Here is a 20,830-nt window from a genome sequence, read left to right on the forward strand (position 1 = left end):
CACCCTTGAAACAGAGTGGGGGCAAAGCCACAGTGTCAGGAATGGTGGTGGCTGTTGGGGGCCTCTGTGGCCGGATGCATCAGACGCGGGCTAATAAGCCCTGGAGTTGCATCTGTTTGGGCCCCGGACCGTGAGGGAACTACATTTCTCACAGACTACAGCAGCGCGTTACGTCGTGCACTCCTCCCTTTCCTGTACCCAGTGCTGGTAATTGATGCTGAAATCGTGAGCACAGCACGAGGGGATTTCGGAAAGGCTTGCAGGAGTTGTGCTGGTCAAGACTAGGGGTCTGGTAGCAACTCCCAAGGACAAATGAGCGTCTATGTGAACGCCGGCAGCCTTCCGACAGGCAGGCAAGTCTCAGCCTCGCAGAGAACTGAAACCTACTTGCTAGCATCAACGCGATTGGGAGGTCATCACGAGGCTTCCCAAGCTTAAGATAAGTGCTTGCATGGAATGTTGCCATTACTGCTGTGATTACTCCTACTGGTCAGCATCATTGCGCTGGGGGGGGGTCTTTACTAAGCTTCCAGAACTTAAAATAAGTGCCTGCATTAAACATTGGCATTGCTGCCCTTTATTAGTTGTATGCCCGTGAAGTAACAGGGTCATGATGAACAAACGTGGCAACTGCATAATCTTTAAACGCAGATTTAAGGGGTTACACATGCAGCAGTTAGCCATGTGCTATGTGTCAGTCTTTGATGTGCTTGTGCCTTCTATTTCACGCAATCCATTTGCAAGTCCTCAGTTTTTCATGTGCTATATGTAGTATCCACAGTATTTTGTTGCAAGTACACGTAGGGTGAGTCAGGCAGCTTCTTCCTTGAAGCACAGAAGAGCTGTGCATTGTAAGGTGTATGCTTGTGGTACAGAATCAAGACTGTGCATTACTAATTAGAAGAGGCACTTTGCTAAGGGGCCCTTGGAACTTCCCCTGTGCTTCCCCATTCCTACCACTCGACCCTCTTTCTGGTTTTCCAAACTAGACCCCCCACCCCACCCCACATTGGGACCTGTTAAATACAACTCAGGAATCGGTGCCAACCACAGTGGGAGGGGTCGTATTTCATTTGGCTTCTGTGGTCAGGGAGGGGGTTGTGGTTACACCCCCAGTCTTGACACAGTCATCATCCTCGTCATAGTACTTGGTGGATAGGGAAGCCAAGGAAATCGAGCTGAAGGAAAGTAATTGGCAACCAAACCTCAGAAGGCAGAGGAAACAGAGGTACAAACCATTCGCTTAGTACTAGCATTGCGATTTGGAACTCTTTTGTGAGCCAATTAACTCTTTGTTTCCTTTGAACATTGGTTTGTACAGTTGGAAACTTCGTGGGGAACTTTACTATAGATTCTGGAAAAGAACCATCCAGGAGAACAGTTATTCCCCTGGACCAACGGCATTGGTGCAAGCTTCAGTTTAGTTATGATTGTAAAGGAAGGAAATAGGATTTTGAGGCAACATTGGATTATTTTTGACAAACATCCTGACAGAGTCCTTAGTTTAAATTGAGGCAGGGAAACCCCTATTAGAATTAGGACGAGCTGTTAGTGTGCAGTACAAATGTCCTTTAACATTATCACCACCGGAGTGGTCCCCTGGCGCTCTGGCGGCTCTGAAAGAGGGAGGGAAAGGTGGGTTAGTGGGTGGAGGCTGGAAAAGTGCAAGAGTGCAGTGATGTGCTGTTGGCAGCCTCAGCCCGGTGGGTCCGTCGGCTGGGCCTGGGGTGTATGCGGCCGGTAGTCGTCGTGTACTGATGTGCAAGTCTATGTGTGTTTATTGTTTTGTTGCAGTGTAGTGAAGTTTGTGCGGTTTGTTGTGCTGGAGATTTGTGGTTGTGTTTGAGAGGTGTATGCAGGAAGAGGAAATTGTTAGTGGTATTGGTTAGTAGGTAGCTCTATCCTAAATTGACCAGCTGGGCTCGCGTAATCTTACACGATCGGGTGTTTGGGCACCCTGTGCCTCTGAAGGTACTTGGCCGTTTTTTCATTCGAGGTCCCTTGAGCATTTAGCTCCCTCCTCCGCCCGCTCCATCAGCCACCCTTTCATTTGGCTATTCAAAAATGTATATTAACAAATGTACAACTCTCCTGTGTCAATCTCCCATCTCTGCTCCCTTTGGTAGCAGACCTTCCACTTGCTCTAGATGTAACAGCATTACCTTCAGAAGATAAGCAATCTAACAATTCGCTGGATCTCGTCACTTCTCCCCAGGAGCAAGCCCTTTCCTATGAAGCTAGGGGGGGTGAGGCTGCTACCCAATAGCCCCACCACCGCGGCAGTAATAAGCAGGAACTCCTCATAGGGAGGCACTCCCCTCCTGGGCAGAAGGACGTCCACCTGGAGAAAATCCACCATAGCACCATAGCACCAACACAGCACATAAACCCCTACAGACACGCGCCACTTTTCTATAACCAGCAGTGCCAGCTACTAGCCCCGACGACGGCATTGGCATTTTTAACATTTTGGCATAGGCTGCAGCCGACCGTGGTCATTTTCAACATTACTACAGCTGGTTTTTAAGAGTATCACAGACATTAATTATAACAAAAAGCAACAAAAGATAAATGCCCAAACATCACAATTGAATGTTTTTCTAGCCATTGAGCTAGACAAAGGGTGTGCAACCGGCACTGCAGGCTTTCCAGCCTCGGTCCTCATTGTTGCTAATATACGGGAGGACCTCTTAGGGAGGGACTCCTCTCCTGGGCAAAAGCTCCCACAGCGCAAACACAGCATCGATACCCCTACCCTCACCTTTTTCATCCACCCTGGATAGCTGAACCGTGTGCTCAGCCCTATACACCCCTTCATCAGCCACTTTTCCTCAAAAAAAAAAAAAAAAAAAAAAAGTACAGTGCGTTGGCTCCCAAGCAGTAGCTCCTGCCTACTCGGTGATGCCCGACACCCAGTAGCTAGTTTTAGCTCCTACTCACCAAAACCTACTTTTGAGCCCTGTACATTGATGAAAATTAAAGCTGTATGTATGCAGCATAACGATTACTATGTGATCTGTATACTTGAACACAACAAATTACTAAAAAAGACGCATCTAAAAAATGTTTTAAACAAGCTAGAGCTAGGGAGATGTATGTTAACAACTAGCTAAATTACAGACCAGCCTCAAATGACAGGTTCAGCACATGTGTGAGCCTCGACAAATCATTTAATCATAGTCACCTTTCTGCCAAATTCAGTAGTCCTTGGAGGGATTCAGTACACAGGTCAGGGACTGAAAATGAGAGCAGCTCCAGGGTATCCGGCATCAACCAGTGCTCATGGGGTACCAGAAGCTAGAGCAAAGTGTTCCGCAAAATGAACTCCCACATCAGATGAAATCACATCACGTCGTCAATTACTTATGGCCCCTTGTGCTTTACATGTCATATCGATGTGTCCTAAAGTTTAGTTATATAGATTGCCCCAAACGTGCAGAGTTAAATTCACATAGGTGTTTGTTAAGCATTCATTGGCCTAGGGAGCCAAAGGTAGCCCCTGCTAGCTGTTGGTGTGAAGCTAACCAGGTTCTTCTTCTAGGCTATAAGCAAGAGCGTGATAGCTCCCAGCCCTCCCCCTCCAATCCACCACCCAATTCCAAACCCTGCTGATACAACAAAAAAGATTTACTCACGACTGGCTATAGTATTGTGTTTCTCCATATATAGTTAGCATTACTATACTACCCACCACCAAGTTATTTTGGTCATGGCAACTTCTTGTCATATATTTTCCAGCAGTCGATCGCAAGTAGTTACGCTTGCTCCGACGTCACTCAAAGGCCTTCCCTGCGACAAAACCCTCGCCCCGATCCATCCAGCAGCGAGCACAGTCGCCGTCCCACCTCAGAATGCCGAGGGGCCTCCTCCCAAGTGCACACTCAAGGGCGAGAAGAGGCGCCGAGGCCACGATCGGACACTGGCAACGCCCTGGAGTTTAAACACAACCTCTTCTGGCAAAACGGATTCCCAGGAAGTTCGCGGCTCTCATCGCAACATTCCAGAAACAAAGGCTTGCTTGCAAGGGAATTTTCTACTGCAGCGTTTCTGCAGGCGCGCAGCTACGTCCAGAGGGAGATGGTGAAAAGGCAAGGAAGGGCCGGCCAGTACTTTCCAGTGCCTCCATGTAGGAGTTAACCATGCAACCGTCCCCTGCCAGATAAGCTGGCCCTTCAATGTCTAGGACGGGTGCATAGAGGAAACGCACTCAAGGAGAAGCGAAATGTGTGATGTGCGTGCGCTTAAAGTAATATTGGTTTCAATGATAAGGAACAGGTCTTGGTCCTTGAGGTCGTTCGTCAAGGGCAGCCCAGTTGCACTGCCATACGGGCTCTGGGGCCCCAACACCCTGGCACAGAATCTATAGGCAAACATGGAAGCATTGCAAATAAGAATTGTAAACAGAGTTGTCCTGGCAACAGTGACCATGCACGGCGCTGCTTAGCAATATGAAGATGCCACACGGATACACTGCCGCCTTATTAAACTATCCATCTCATCACTGCAACCCAAACAACCTTTTTCTCACTGCCAAGTTGCACCCAGGTTCCCGAGTCACTTCAGAAGACTGCACCGTCCATCTTTTCTGCTCCTCATTTCATCGTAATGAATACTGGGTTGCACCAGGAGTCAAACTTAAGTTCTGCAGCTGCCTCAAAAGAGGTCGAGTTTGTTGTGGCCAAAGAGGGTGGGGGATTTAGCTCTGGCTTGCGGCTGCGTGCACTGTACGAAAGGACAGCAGGGAAGACCTGTGGAGAAACAAGCAGGGATTCTATCTGCTGCCCAGTCATCTTGGCAGAGGCGTTTACAGCACACCTCGGCATCTTGCAGCCTGCCAACCAACATACCAAAGACAGTGAAAGCGGCTCCTGGGGACTCGAATTCCAGAAGTCCCATTTCCGACTACCATAAGCTTCAACATGTAGCCAATGGTAACTAATACAGTTTCAGCCCCTGACCCTCAACTTCGAATTCACGTATCCTGTTTTTGTTGTATACGGGGCACAATGTAACAGAGAGAGAGAGATTGGGATCGGCAATGAGAGGTAGCAAAATGGGGCGCAGCTGAAAGCAGCAATGGTTTCAGGTGGTTTTGCCTTTGTGAGGCCTACTCCCCTCATTCCGCGATAACCCATCGCCCCTCTAGCACTGATCAGCAACGTGCACTACACACAAACAAGTCTTCACAGATGGCCGCCACGGCCAAGCCACTAGAAAATCAACACTAATAAATCCATGACTAAGCCCTCCTCTTAATCACAACAGACCCACAGCGCTGTAGGGCCTCGTTTGATTTTGGGTGCTTGACTACAGAGAACATACTCACAGATTTCTCTGTCAAACCTTTAAAAAGCAGACTGGTACACAGAAAATCAAGTACCCCCCGCCCCAACAACGCCTCTCTAAACTCCCAGATTGGCTAACCCCTTTTCTAGGGTAGGAAAATGATGGGAGAAATGTAGCTTCTAGTTAAAACCAACGAGCGCCTGGTTAGCTTGACAACAAAAGCTACATTTGGCTCCACAGGCCAATGGGTACCATACGTCATTAACCCTGTACATTTAAGAATGTGCAGAAAAGAGCAATAGGGCACGTCCAGAAGACATGGAAAGCATAATGGCTCACACATAATTGGCACAAACTCGTTTTGAATCTTATGTGCGAGTTACATTTGCAGCAGGCTATATTGCAGATCCTTGATCCCAGTGGTAGCTCCCGCTTACTGGGCGATGCCCAATACACAGGACCTGATTTTAGATCTTGCTAATAAAATCCTTATTTCGATCCCCACTATCCTCACATAGCCAAGCACAACGAGGCCACCAAGAGTGGCAGAAGGGCACTATAGAAGATCACTTACTTTACGTGCATCGGAGCTAGTGCAGTAATGAGAGGTGTCGGAAATAGTCCAATAATGAGAGGTGGCAATTTGGGGGAAGGGGGAAATCAAGAGAAGTGTTTGCACCTCCCGTCACTTTTCCTGCAAATAATTCTAAGCTGATGTTCTCACACTCTCTCCTCATCCTCAATCATATTCTCACCCCTGCCCATCAGCCTCACCGTACTACTTCCCTTTCAGCTTCTGACCTTGCCAAATCTTATTTGAGCTTGCTGCTCACCTAGTTCACCCTCAGTTCCCTCTCTTCCCATTCTTTTTCTCTCCTCTCTCCAAATCTGAGGATGCTCCTTACCTTGCCCGAGCACATCCTACTGCAGCTCCTTCTGACCAGCTGTCTTGATACCCAGGATCTATCCTCTACTTCTTCCCCATCTCACACTGCTGTTTAACACTTCCAACGGTAATCAAACACGCATCGAATCTCCAAAGTCTGAAACAGCCAACTCTTGACCCTCCCTTTCCTCCAACTTCCAGCCCCTCTGTCTACTGCCATTGCTAGCCAAGCTTCTTAAGTGTATTATTGTCTATGTTCAGGGATCTGTTCAGCTCAATCATTCCTATCTTTTGTCACTCTTTCAATCTGGTTTCCTTCCACATCACTCGACAGAGAGCCATCCTGTATAGATCCTTTACTATCCTGTCCATCTAACACTGGATGTCGGATAACTATCTTCACCTCAATCCCCACCAAGCCAGAAGTTCTCTTCTTTCCTTATTCTTCGATTACTCCCCCTATTTCCCCACTCTCCATACCTTTTCCTCCTGCCAATTTACCCTCATCTACAGCTGGTAAAAATGGGATTCCTCTCCCTAAGTTCACATCGGACATCGCCCGCTCTTGTGGCTAGCAAATAGCAAGCTCCTATTTCTCTTTTCATGGGACTAATCTCTCGATTACTTCGCTATACTGGACTACTGATCCTCTTTGCTACTGGGTCTTCCTGCTTACCAGCTTGCTCCTTTAAGGCCCATCTGTTTGTCTTCTTCGTGGCCTACTTTTCCGTCACCATTTCCTCTGCCCTTTCTTCACTTCACTGGCTTCCATTTGACTGGACTCATCTTTCATTTCCTGTGTATTGTATACAAACCCCTACACTGTTTCGCTCCTCCCCATCTCTGCTCTAGTACCCATTTACTCAGTCTCTCGTGCACTCCGCTTGCAATCTTAGTTTCTCGTCCAAGATAATGGAACACCTTAGTGCTATGCATTCAATCTGCCTCCCTCTCCAGCACTCGTCTGAAAGATCATCTTCTCTCTACTACTTAATGTTAGTGTAACCAATAGAGTTACCTATACAATACTTTTCTACCATCTTCATTTGCAAAAGCGGATTGGCGTAAAAGACAATGTAAAAAAAAAATGCAAAGTGTGCGAATGAAAGAGACCATCTGCTGGGCAAGACAGCAATGGATTCCAAAGGCAGAACCTTTTTAATGCATGATCGGTGGAAAGTTAATTTAGTCAATTTTTATTTTTTTTTTTTAAATATGGAACGAGCGCTTGTAGATTACGGTTGGATAAAACAATTTGAAGCAAACAGCTTGTAACCGGTGCGGCTGAAGTAGCAGCCACATACATAAAGGAACTATTTCACATAACAAAAAAGTGCTGAAGATGCAGAGGCAACGTAGCAAGATGCACAGGCAACGTAGCGCCTGCCGCCCAAGCCTTAAACACACCAGCTGAAGATGCAGAGGCAATGTAGCAAGATGCACAGGCAACGTAGCGCCTGCCGCCCAAGCCTTAAACACACCAGCTGAAGATGCAGAGGCAACGTAGCAAGATGCACAGGCAACGTAGCGCCTGCCACCGAAGCCTTAAGCACACCAGCTGAAGATGCACAGGCAACGTAGCAAGATGCACAGGCAACGTAGCGCCTGCCGCCCAGGCCTTAGCACACCACCTGAATATGCACAGGCAACGTAGCAAGATGCACAGGACAGGCAACGTAGCGCCTGCCGCCGAAGCTTTAAGCACACCAGCTGAAGATGCACAAGCAACGTAGCGCCTGCCGCCCAAGCCTTAGCGCACCAGCTGAAGATGCATAGGCAATGTAGCAAGATGCACAGGACAGGCAACGTAGCGCATGCCGCCGAAGCTTTAAGCACACCAGCTGAAGATGCACAAGCAACGTAGCGCCTGCCGCCCAAGCCTTAAGCACACCAGCTGAAGGTGCACAGGCAACATAGCGCCTGCCGCCCAAGCCTTAGCGCACCAGCTGAAGATGCACAGGCAACGTAGCGCCTGCCGCCGAAGCCTTAAGCACACCAGCTGAAGATGCACAGGCAACGTAGCGCCTGCCGCCGAAGCCTTAAGCACACCAGCTGAAGATGCACAGGCAACGTAGCGCCCGCCGCCCAAGCCTTAGCGCACCAGCTGAAGATGCACAGGCAACGTAGCGCCTGCCGCCCAAGCCTTAAACACACCAGCTGAAGATGCAGAGGCAACGTAGCAAGATGCACAGGCAACGTAGCGCCTGCCGCCCAAGCCTTAAACACACCAGCTGAAGATGCAGAGGCAACGTAGCAAGATGCACAGGCAACGTAGCGCCTGCCGCCGAAGCCTTAAGCACACCAGCTGAAGATGCACAGGCAACGTAGCACCTGCCGCCGAAGCCTTAAGCACACCAGCTGAAGATGCTCAGGCAACGTAGCGCCGGCCGCCCAGGCCTTAGCGCACCAGCTGAAGATGCACAGGCAACGTAGCGCCTGCCGCCCAGGCCTTAGCACACCACCTGAATATGCACAGGCAACGTAGCAAGATGCACAGGACAGGCAACGTAGCGCCTGCCGCCCAAGCCTTAGCACACCAGCTGAAGATGCATAGGCAATGTAGCAAGATGCACAGGACAGGCAACGTAGCGCCTGCCGCCGAAGCTTTAAGCACACCAGCTGAAGATGCACAAGCAACGTAGCGCCTGCCGCCCAAGCCTTAAGCACACCAGCTGAAGATGCACAGGCAACGTAGCGCCTGCCGCCCAAGCCTTAGCGCACCAGCTGAAGATGCACAGGCAACGTAGCGCCTGCCGCCGAAGCACACCACCTGAAGATGCACAGGCAACGTAGCGCCTGCCGCCGAAGCCTTAAGCACACCAGCTGAAGATGCACAGGCAACGTAGCGCCTGCCGCCCAGGCCTTAGCGCACCAGCTGAAGATGCACAGGCAACGTAGCGCCTGCCGCCCAGGCCTTAGCGCACCAGCTGAAGATGCACAGGCAACGTAGCGCCTGCCGCCCAAGCCTTAGCACACGAGCTGAAGATGCACAGGCAACGTAGCGCCTGCCGCCCAAGCCTTAACACACCAGCTGAAGATGCACAGGCAATGTAGCAAGATGCACAGGCAATGTAGCGCCTGCCGCCCAAGCCTTAGCACACCAGCTGAAGATGCACAGGCAACGTAGCGCCTGCCGCCCAAGCCTTAACACACCAGCTGAAGATGCACAGGCAACGTAGCGCCTGCCGCCCAAGCCTTAGCGCACCAGCTGAAGATGCACAAGCAACGTAGCGCCTGCCGCCCAAGCCTTAGCACACCAGCTGAAGATGCATAGGCAATGTAGCAAGATGCACAAGCAATGTAGCGCCTGCCGCCGAAGTCTTAAGCACACCAGCTGAAGATGCTCAGGCAACGTAGCGCCGGCCGCCCAGGCCTTAGCGCACCAGCTGAAGATGCACAGGCAACGTAGCGCCTGCCGCCCAGGCCTTAGCACACCACCTGAATATGCACAGGCAACGTAGCAAGATGCACAGGACAGGCAACGTAGCGCCTGCCGCCGAAGCCTTAAGCACACCAGCTGAAGATGCACAAGCAACGTAGCGCCTGCCGCCCAAGCCTTAGCACACCAGCTGAAGATGCATAGGCAATGTAGCAAGATGCACAGGCAACGTAGCGCCTGCCGCCGAAGCCTTAGCGCACCAGCTGAAGGTGCACAGGCAACGTAGCGCCTGCCGCCCAAGCCTTAGCGCACCAGCTGAAGATGCACAGGCAAGTAGCGCCTGCCGCCGAAGCCTTAAGCACACCACCTGAAGATGCACAGGCAACGTAGCGCCTGCCGCCGAAGCCTTAAGCACACCACCTGAAGATGCACAGGCAACGTAGCGCCTGCCGCCCAAGCCTTAGCACACCAGCTGAAGATGCACAGGCAACGTAGCGCCTGCCGCCCAAGCCTTAGCACACCAGCTGAAGATGCACAGGCAACGTAGCGCCTGCCGCCCAAGCCTTAACACACCAGCTGAAGATGCACAGGCAATGTAGCAAGATGCACAGACAATGTAGCGCCTGCCGCCCAAGCCTTAGCACACCAGCTGAAGATGCACAGGCAACGTAGCGCCTGCCGCCCAAGCCTTAGCGCACCAGCTGAAGATGCACAAGCAACGTAGCGCCTGCCGCCCAAGCCTTAGCACACCAGCTGAAGATGCATAGGCAATGTAGCAAGATGCACGGGCAATGTAGCGCCTGCCGCCCAAGCCTTAGCACACCAGCTGAAGATGCACAGGCAACGTAGCGCCTGCCGCCCAAGCCTTAGCGCACCAGCTGAAGATGCACAAGCAACGTAGCGCCTGCCGCCCAAGCCTTAGCACACCAGCTGAAGATGCATAGGCAATGTAGCAAGATGCACAGGCAATGTAGCGCCTGCCGCCGAAGCCTTAAGCACACCAGCTGAAGATGCTCAGGCAACGTAGCGCCGGCCGCCCAGGCCTTAGCGCACCAGCTGAAGATGCACAGGCAACGTAGCGCCTGCCGCCCAGGCCTTAGCACACCACCTGAATATGCACAGGCAACGTAGCAAGATGCACAGGACAGGCAACGTAGCGCCTGCCGCCCAAGCCTTAGCGCACCAGCTGAAGATGCACAAGCAACGTAGCGCCTGCCGCCCAAGCCTTAGCACACCAGCTGAAGATTCATAGGCAATGTAGCAAGATGCACAGGCAACGTAGCGCCTGCCGCCCAAGCCTTAGCACACCAGCTGAAGATGCACAGGCAACGTAGCGCCTGCCGCCCAAGCCTTAGCACACCAGCTGAAGATGCATAGGCAATATAGCAAGATGCACAGGCAACGTAGCGCCTGCCGCCCAAGCCTTAGCACACCAGCTGAAGATGCACAGGCAACGTAGCGCCTGCCGCCCAAGCCTTAGCATACCAGCTGAAGATGCATAGGCAATGTAGCAAGATGCACAGGCAACGTAGCGCCTGCCGCCCAAGCCTTAGCACACCAGCTGAAGATGCACAGGCAACGTAGCGCCTGCCGCCCAAGCCTTAGCACACCAACACCGTCCTGCCTCTAACAGCACCCGAACCGTCCCGTCTGTTAGTCATATCTCAGAAAGTTTCCCCAGACACCATTAACTGCCATTTGTGCTACAGCAAGATGGGTGTGCCGAGAGCAGGCGGCCGTAGTCTTGGACTGCAGCAGTGTTCTGGGGCACAACCGCACACAGGGGCGAATGTCCCCAAGGGGCACGCACAATGCATATCATCCAGATCACTGGATTACTACAAAAAAATAAGCAGTGAACACTCTGCATCTCGATTCAAGAGTAAACGTCCCAACACTGGACAGTCTGCTGCGTGCGGCAAGGAGTCCCCAGGCCCAGGGAGGGAACCCCTCCATCTCCTGGTCCACTTCCACTGCAGACTATACCGGGTCAGCACCCTCGCATGAGCACCGCCCCACAGCTTCACCGATTTGCCCCGATCTTCAGGACCACTACTAACAAGAGAAAATAAACATGGCGGCTCGACATTACTGTTTTGAATCCAGCCTAGGATATTTTTCTATGCTTCCTAGTGCAGCAGCAGAACACAGGGATCTCATCAGGTCTAGACAAGCCAGGAACAAAGAGGGGGCCCACACTTGCACCCCACTTCCGGTGCCTGACGAGATGGCGGAGTGGCTCCATGCCAGCATGCTCCCAGCAGCACCTTCCTGGGATTCTGCTGGGGCTTCCATGAATCATGCATTTTCAGGCAGGGCCCGATTTGCTCAGGCTTCAACTATTTGGGAAGGGCAGCATTCACAAATAAAACTCTCTAGCGAGTCAGCTCAGGTGAGATGGCAGGGCCCAGGGCAGTGGTGTTGCAGCACCCGCCTTACAGCACTGGCAGAGACATCCAATGAGCAATTCTAAAGTGGCTCACCAGGGACCCTAAAACTTTTTTTTTTTTTAAATATGAGAAATTAATCTAGCCAGACAACAGTCACTCCAGCCATTACTTCTGCTCATTGCAAGAATAAAAGATTGAAGAACGCACTCTGAGTGATCAGGACTTTGGACGCTGTGCAGATCTCACAGCATAAAGAGCAGTCAATTCACAGAGCGCTATAAGGGGCCACCTTCTGATCCAACAGAAGATCGGAGCCTAGAAGAAGGCAAACCGCGAGCCATAGTGTGCCAGTAATGCCACCTTGCCAGGTAGTGGGGTTTAGCAGCTTACTCAAATGGAGCTGGTGTGCATAGGAACAATACGGACAGGCATGCCTATACATGCCCAAGAAAGAGCTGCCACCTTAATATTGTGCCCAAGTTAACAAAAAAAGAAACGTGAAAACTGCAAAACAGAGGCTTTAGGACTGGTTCTTACACCAGGAAGGGTGTGTCCCGGCCTCAACTCGTGACAGCAGGCTCTGACCAAGGTGCACAACCTAGAAGAAAAGAACCTTTTCAGATAGGCAAGGCCAACCAAGCTCGACACCCCCTCAGTCACTTGCCGTTGGCACAGTCCACCTACGAACTGAAGCACATTATAGGCCTGGCAACTACAGCAAACACATGGAAATAACCTAAGCGATGGCCTGCTCCGTGAATGTCGGGTCTACCAATGAGCTGCACCAATAGCCAGATTCTAATTTTTGAAATCCAACGGGAATGACGCGCTAATGGTGAGGGACTAAAACATACCCTCACCTTAGCAGTTCAGTCGGAATTCAGTTGTGCATGCAATGGGAACCAAACTGTAAGACCAGTATGCAAGTAGTCGGGACAGTTTAGAGAAGACCAGAGGGAACTGGTAACCTAAATCTATAAATACTGCAAGGGAGCATATTCTCACAAGCCGGGATCCAAAAAAAATACTGCTACACTTACAAAGTGCCACCAAAAAAAAACACTTGAACCATCTCACACATGCCCACGGACAGGTTTTGAACACTAGTTTAACTGCGGTTTCAAACAATGAATGAAAAATCATCAAGTGAAAAGGAAAATCAGGCCAGTAAATAAGAGCCATGTATGTCTAGCATGCCACAAAACATGCCAGCATGTCCAACATTTGATAAAGATATAAGCAATTGGATCACGCAGTTTACCATATCCGAAAATACTACCTTTTAAACATCAAGACAACTGATCGGCTTTAGTTACGCACCAATACAGTGCCTAGATGTTGCACCTGAAAGTTAGGAGAAACCAATACAATAGAATAAACTAAATGCAGTCGATGTGGAGTTTGATATGCGTGACAAGGTTGTCCATGCAGCTCGCCACTTGAGGGCCCAATCTCAGTCCAGGTGTTTCATCCACTTGGTGTCCAAATAGCAGCCATTAAACCGGAAGGTAAGGAGAAACCAGGGTCTGCTCTCAGGATCACATTAAGACCTAAACATTACTCCTCCATGGGCACAAAGAAGGAATAGGACTTTGGCTGTCGAAAACAGCCGAATTAGGCCAATATTTTCACCTCCATCCATCATATCTACCTACAAGTTACCACTCCTGATCATAAACACCTGAAGGCCTCTAAAATACACAAAAGTGGTGAATTGGACACAAAAGCTCTTAACCCACATATCGAATATCTCCTGGTGAGGCCACCTTCTCATTTCATAAAGGGAAACCTCAACCCCAGAGCAGATATCCTGGAACCAGGGGCAGGTGGGCCTACAGCAGAAAGAATGTTGTCCTATGCCCAACCACTAAATGTGTTATATTAGTTTGAAGTCCCAGGTTAATACTTATATTTGCTCCAGTCCTTGGAAATAGGCTGCTGCTTCTACGTGTTGCTGCAATAATCATAATGCAAAAATCTAAGATTCTGTGCTCAGTGTCCCCACACAGCCAGAACACTTCTAAATCAACACTAGTTGGGCTTCAGAAGTTACCCAGACTCCCTAGAGCTCGAGAAAGTAAATCAATATGTTAGGAATGTGTGTTTCGGTGTGGAAGGTAGCATCATAACAGGACAACACTCCCTGCCCATGGATGGTACTGAAAGTGTGTCATTTGTGCTACTCGCGGAGTGGTCGCCCCTCACTTTTGGTCTCTTATTCGGTGTCTAAATGGAAAGAATGTGAATTAACTTCCAGAGATTTCTGCGTTATAAGCAAATACACTACTGGAAGTTATTGGGCCGATTGTAGGTGGTGCTTTTAACAATTGGCATGTTAGGAAAAGGCAGGGGTCTGGACTATCTGGGAGAGACTCTCATTTGAACCCGGACGACTCAAGAGAGACGGGGCACCCCATTGCATACAGATATTCCCTCGGAGCAGGGTTACTCACCTCCTGGGGCTCTTGCTGTTAAGCCCCATTGCGTGCCACAGTGGCTTCCTGATTTATAGCCGCCCACCTGATTCTTCAAACCTCAAGTTCTGTATGAAGCTCTGCCTGTAGTCTTTAGGTCTCTTTCAGACGCCTGAACCGACAATTGAGATTGCAGTGTGAGCAATAAAAATGGTGCACGGTTAAGAGATGTTATACTGCACTAGTTAGCACAATAATAGTTTAAAAGCGCTAGGCGTATTGTGCCGCAGGTATTCAGATCTTGGTTTACGAATGTGTAAAAGGGCAGCACTTAGGAGAAAAGTTGACCACACATTAAGGAGTTGGACGAGTAAGAAGGGAACGAGATGTAGCGATGGGATTTGTGATAGTTTGCATGCATGTACTGTAAAGTAAATGGAGAAGGAGGAACGCATGGTGGTGATCAGAAAATATCAAAGGACGCATATTTTTGTTTAACATTTCATTTTTTACAAACCTCAGTCTAAAATTCCTTAAAATCATTATCTTTTAAAATACTTTTCAAAAATTATAATTTTAACACTAATTCATGTGTGTACCTAAAATGAGATCAGTCAACATTAATTTGCAATCAATCACCAAAAGGAAAAAAAAAATTTAAACATTTTTAAACACAGCACAAATATACATCTGGATAAATCAGGCATTCTCTAGGTGTAGGTCTTCATTTTATCGGCCAAACGGATACACTGCGGCTGATTTATCTGAAATATCTCACACAAAAATGTCATTAGGGCTAATGTTATCTGCAAGTATCCACCTATTAAGAACATTCTCCATCAATCTTCTGCCCCACGAGTCCGGTTAATTTCTATAAAACGGACTATATATCTAGTGCTGATCAATGTTAGGCCAGGCCAAGAACATTGTAATGTGCTTCAGGGATTCTATAGCCTGGACATTCAAACAGAATCTGCAACCGAGATTTCCACCTCCTTTCTTATAAATCGTTAGGATTTGCTTTGTAGGGAGGATATTTAAAAAGGTAACCTCATAGATCTATCCCTCAATCTCCGACAAGGGAATGCCACTGGGTAAAACAGAAGCCCTAGCTTCTACTCCAGGATCAGCATATAGCTAATGTTTATTTTTGGTTTTGTATTGGCAAACTCCAGTCCTGTTTCGGATTCCACAATAACGTTACTTTAGATGCTCCTGGGCTATGTAAAATAGTCATCCGTTGCCCTTTCCAGATGTTGAACAAGTGAGAAGTCTGACAGGAAAGTAGCCGTTCGGCGGACACAATCTACTAGGGGGCAGCAGGAGGAGACGACAGATATCTCAGAAAGAAACGCAAGTGCTTTCCACCCTGCTCTAGCATATTAGGCGCTGGTCATCAGATCCTATTATAGAGATCAGTAATCCCATCGGTTGCCCACATTTTCCACGGAGTAAAAACAAAAATATTCAATATTGGTGCGCCTTTTGCGACAGGAATGGTCTAAAATGTGGCATCTTTTTTGTGGATGAAAGAGCCCGGTGCCGCCGCCGAGCTGTGCGAGGGCAGTAGTGGCAGAGGCGGGTTGCGAGTGAGCAGATCCTGGGGGGGGGCGATGGGGGGGCAGCCGCTGGGCTCCCGGCCACGGCGTCAGAGCAGGCAGGCCGTCACAGGCGACCCCCTGGGGGCCCGCGCGAGCCGTGCATGCCCCCGCACCGGCTGACAGCTGCGGCCGGGCGTGCATGGGCTCTGCAGGGGCGCACTGCCGGGGGTGGGGGGGGGCACCAGGGCTGTGCAGGTGCTCCCCCCCCCCAGGAGCAATGCCTGCGCAGGGCCCGGCCTGGGCGGCGATTTCCGGATTCCTGCAGCCGGGCGAGGAGCGGATTCCTGCAATGGGGAGGGAGTGCGAGAGGGGGGGGGGGGGGGGGGGGAATGCCAAGTTCACATCCAACAGGTCTCCCCGAGAAGCAGCAGGGGCGCCCTTCCCTGGGAATCCCTGATCTGGCTGGGGCACGAGGCTCGCTGCTGGGGATAGAGGGGTGGGTCTCGCAGATCCAAGGGTCAACATGGTGGGGGCCCGAGACCAACAACAAAAACTGTGCAGCCCCCCACCCCCCCTTCCCCAGAGGTGAAGTGTGCACCCCCAAGCAACAAGGCCCCCCTTTCTGCAGGTGCATGCCCGCCCCCATGCCAGGGAACCATTCAGAGACGAGGGTGTGCACCCAAAAGTGCAACTCACTTACCCCCCCCCCCCCCCCCCATCACCTCACCCAAGGCCTGGAACTCATTACTGAGGGCAGCCCCGAGAAACCACCCCCCCCCGGCCCCGGCCCCTGGATACCAGCCAGGCCCAGGGCGCCCCCGGAGGTTGTTGACAGTTAATGTTCCCAATGCCACCATCATAATATACCCCCCCCCCTCCTCCCTCCCCTCCTTGGTTCTCACCTCCACTGGCGCTGCCCCGGCATCTCCGCGGAGGGGCTGCCCCGCACAGCCAGCGCCCCCCCGTCCTGGGCGTCCGGTGGGTACCAGTGAGGGGGGTCCTCTCCCCGTGGGGGCTGTCCCGGGGCGAGGCTGCTCTCCTGTCGAGGGTGTCTCCCGGGGCTTCAGGCTCCTCCTCGCCCTGCAGGGGAGTGGCTCCTCCCCCAGCGGGGGTGGTAGTGGCCTGGTGGCGGAGGCTGCTCTCTTCAGGCCGGGGGCTCCCCGGTAATGGCGGCCTCTCGCTCCCTCCCTCCTCCTCCGCCGCCCCCTCTCGCTCGCGCGCGCGCGCGCGCACTCCGCTAGGATTAGGTGAGCGCCGGGAACGGCACGGGCGCGCGCCTGACGGGAGGCGTTGGTGGGGGCACAGATGCAAGACCACTGCGCAGCCCAGGATGCGCATGGGCGTGGCCTACGCGGAAGGGCGCGCCCATCTTTGGATCAGGCGGAACCGATACAGTGTTTACGAGCGCCAAGGATGTAACCGGTCTCTCTGGTCACAAGCAACATGGCCGCCGCAAGTTCTGAAAACTTCCACCCACTATATGACCTTAACGGTAGCCTTGTTAGGATCAGGCGAATACGTCACACGTTTTCTATATTTTTTTTGGTACTCTCACAGAATCGTTGACCACACACTGAAAGATGACGTTGCCTGACCTTAACATGGCCCGGCCCCAAACCATTTTCTTCAACCCGGCCTGATTTACAGTGGTAACTGAGCATGCGCTCCAATTGCTGGAGTACTGCTGCCTCCTGGTGGGGATGCACCCCTCCACTTCTCATGCACACGTTTGTGGAACCAAGAAGATACTTTCCAGCAAAGTATTCTATTGAACTGAATTTAGATGAATTTTGGGGGGGAGTCAATGTATTGAATGAATTTAGATGAATTTTGTGGGCAGCCAATTATTGTGGACTGAACTTTCTGGAAATGTCTTTAAAGGATAGTTCCGGGACTTTTTTTTTATTGTTCCTATGGTTCGGCCATGTGTTTTTAAGCATAAATCGGTCGATCGTAGAAAACTTTCCTATGGACCTTACCCGACTTTTCGTCCATTTACGCACTCGAAAACATCCGCCATTTTATGATAATCCTATCATTTCCCCCCATCGCCCTGGCTCACCTGCTTTTGCGGCACTAAATCAAATCCCCCGCCCCTGAGCCTGACATCAGCAGACGCGTACCGGCCATTTCCCGTTTCGTGTCAACAATCGCTGCGCCTCAGCTAATGAAGTGTCGCCATGGAAATGGCAGGACGCCTCTTTCCTCAATAAGTATAAACAGACCGTTTCACAACACACAGCAGCAGATTTTCGAATCCATTCCTCTCTCTGTGTTACTTTGAGTATTCTGTGACTCGTTTCTGTGCTCTGGTCAGCTACCTTCGTTGATTGTAGCCCGTGTGAACAGATACCAGTACCACCGCTATAAATTATTTTACTTTCTTTACCACATAATGGCTACAATAATGCCGTATATGTACGAGCCCGAGTACACCGAGGAAGAACTACTGGAAAGGCAAGGTTTCCCCAGTACTTGCCATTAGACAACATTTCCCCAGCGACAGTGGACAATACCGCAGATTTTCCCTGGATGTGCTGCAACCGCAAATTTACAATGTGTAATGTTTATTATTTATGTTCAATTGAAATTAAGATCCAAAATAAAACCCAAACTACTGGAAGAACTACTGGAAAGGCAAGCACGCGAAAACGATGGGGATTCGGACAGCAGTTGGGAAGACCAGTCAACGGATGAAGAGCCTGGACCATGTCGCATGGACGGCGTCTCCACCTGGTGCACGTGCAATCGGTGCGAGCTAATGCCAACTGAGGAGGAGAACTGCTGCTGCCGAGAAAACTCGGGATACCTGGCCTACATTTCGGAAGGCGAGCCAAGTCCGCAATGCATCACCGAGCTGCCAGAGTTCAGGGAAGCCTGCCTCTCACGGACCGTGTTGAGGATGATGATGGTGCTTATGCACGAACTTCGCGGCACTGTTCGTCCGCGTAATCCGAGTAACGAGTAAGTATACTCTGGTTGTGATGTCAGTGATGCCACTACTATGTCATGGTCGTCTCCCACATATAAAATTACATCTACATATCATTCGAATGCATGTAAATTGGTTCCATATTGTGCATTTTCTAGATAGAATTTTTTTCAAAGCAGAATGACATTTTTTACCTGAATCGACAGTGATAAGAAAGTTTTGTCATTTTAATACAGTTTGCATCTTTCATTTTCACAGGTGGTACAGGCTGGTGGCCTATCGTTGCTTCACTTGGTGGCTTCACGGGAGGCTCGGACACCGCGTTCGGAGAGTAATACCTGCCTGTGCGGTACTTGCCATTAGACAACATTTCCCCAGCGACAGTGGACAATACCGCGGATTTTCCCTGGATGTGCTGCAACAGCAAATTTACAATGTGTAATGTTTATTATTTATGTTCAATTGAAATTAAGATCCAAAATAAAACCCAATATATATTTTAACAATGGTTGTTTTGATTTGTTCAAGCGTTGGCAATAAAAGGAAGGCCGTTGTATTTTATTGATACAAAACATGGTTATAGGTAAATATGGTTGATCATAATAAATCATCCTTTTGGGCACCGGGTACAGAGATGACCACCTCTGGCCCGTGCCGCCTTGCCACCACAGGCCAGCCTGCTGCTGACTAACCGCCTAGGCATCCAGGGTCTCCAGGGTGAACTGCACCCATATATTCTCCTGGGAGGGTGAGGTATTTATAAACTCACCCCCCTGCCTTCCATGTACTAGATCCTGCAGCCAGCCTCTTACATGCAGTTAGATGGCCTCTCCTTGGTGAGGCCCTGCGGCAAACGAGTCTTGTCTGCACGACCACCGCCCCAATCCACCCCCGCCCTATCAAAGGCAGTTCGCACCGGGGTACTTGTGCTGGCAACTGGAGCAGTCAGGGAGCGATAAAGGCCAAGAGGTGCCAAAGACCATGTACACTTCAAAGTGGTCTATAGAGCATGGGTTGTTGTTCCCATGTCTACCTCCAGACCCCGTGTCTCCTGCCAAGCATCCCCCCTCACGCTGGACGGCCCCCTGCAATCCACATAAGTGTGTCTCCATTCACAAGTCTTCCTGTGTCTTGTCTGCACGACCACCACCCCAATCCACCCCCCGCCCTATCAAAGGCAGTTCGCACCGGGGTACTTGTGCTGGCAACTGGAGCAGTCAGGGAGCGATAAAGGCCAAGAGGTGCCAAAGACCATGTACACTTCAAAGTGGTCTATAGAGCATGGGTTGTTGTTCCCATGTCTACCTCCAGACCCTGTGTCTCCTGCCAAGCACCCCCCCTCACGCTGGACGGCCCCCTGCAATCCACATAATGCCACGACATATACACGTCATTCATTCACAAACACACCCCTGTTTCGAATTCTTTATAACCCACTTCATATTTCTAATGAGCACTTCTTTGCGCTTTGCTAGTCAACCCGTGAAGGTGCTGGTTATCTGCTCTTCGTCTCTGTGAACTTCCGTGACCACTTCGAGGAAACTCGTCAGTTTGCAACCTGTGAACTGCTCCCTGTTCTACGACAAGAAACTACTCTGATCCCTGCATCTAACTGTTTGTTCGTCAAGGTAAGGCCATGTACCATAATCATTTTGCGTCCAATTTCTTTTCGTTCAAGACAGTACATGCAAGGAACTAGTCACATGTTCTGAGTTTACATTGGTATTCATAGAGAATTGTTGATCTTTACTTTTCAGAACTTTCCACAATGCCTGCCTGTTCCATTGGCGGTTGCCCTTCGAAGACCCATAATAAATCTGAAGGTACTATAATGCATGTTTTCCCTAAGACAATAGATCAGATAAGAGAATGGGTCCGATATTGCGGATATCCACCGTCTGAGCTTGAAAGTAGAGTCCTAGAGGTCTTTGCGGACAAGAGGGGTGATCGATACCGCATCTGCAGCAGGCACTTTACCTCTGACATGTACTCCACATCATTA

General features: G+C 50.4%; 1 protein-coding gene across 1 annotated transcript in view; it reads right to left on the bottom strand.

The window, feature by feature from the left end:
- The window catches only part of ARHGAP5 (Rho GTPase activating protein 5), a 513,384-nt gene extending 496,451 nt beyond the window's left edge, over nt 1-16,933 (bottom strand). The window contains exon 1 of the mRNA XM_069638466.1: nt 16,799-16,933. The gene's annotated coding sequence lies outside the window, so the exon portion shown is untranslated. The remainder of the gene's footprint in view (nt 1-16,798) is intronic.
- Nucleotides 16,934-20,830: the final 3,897 nt, after the last annotated feature.

This window comes from Ambystoma mexicanum, chromosome 14 (assembly GCF_040938575.1).
Source record: "Ambystoma mexicanum isolate Mex_15411 chromosome 14, UKY_AmexF1_1, whole genome shotgun sequence".
NCBI classification, from domain to species: domain Eukaryota; kingdom Metazoa; phylum Chordata; class Amphibia; order Caudata; family Ambystomatidae; genus Ambystoma; species Ambystoma mexicanum.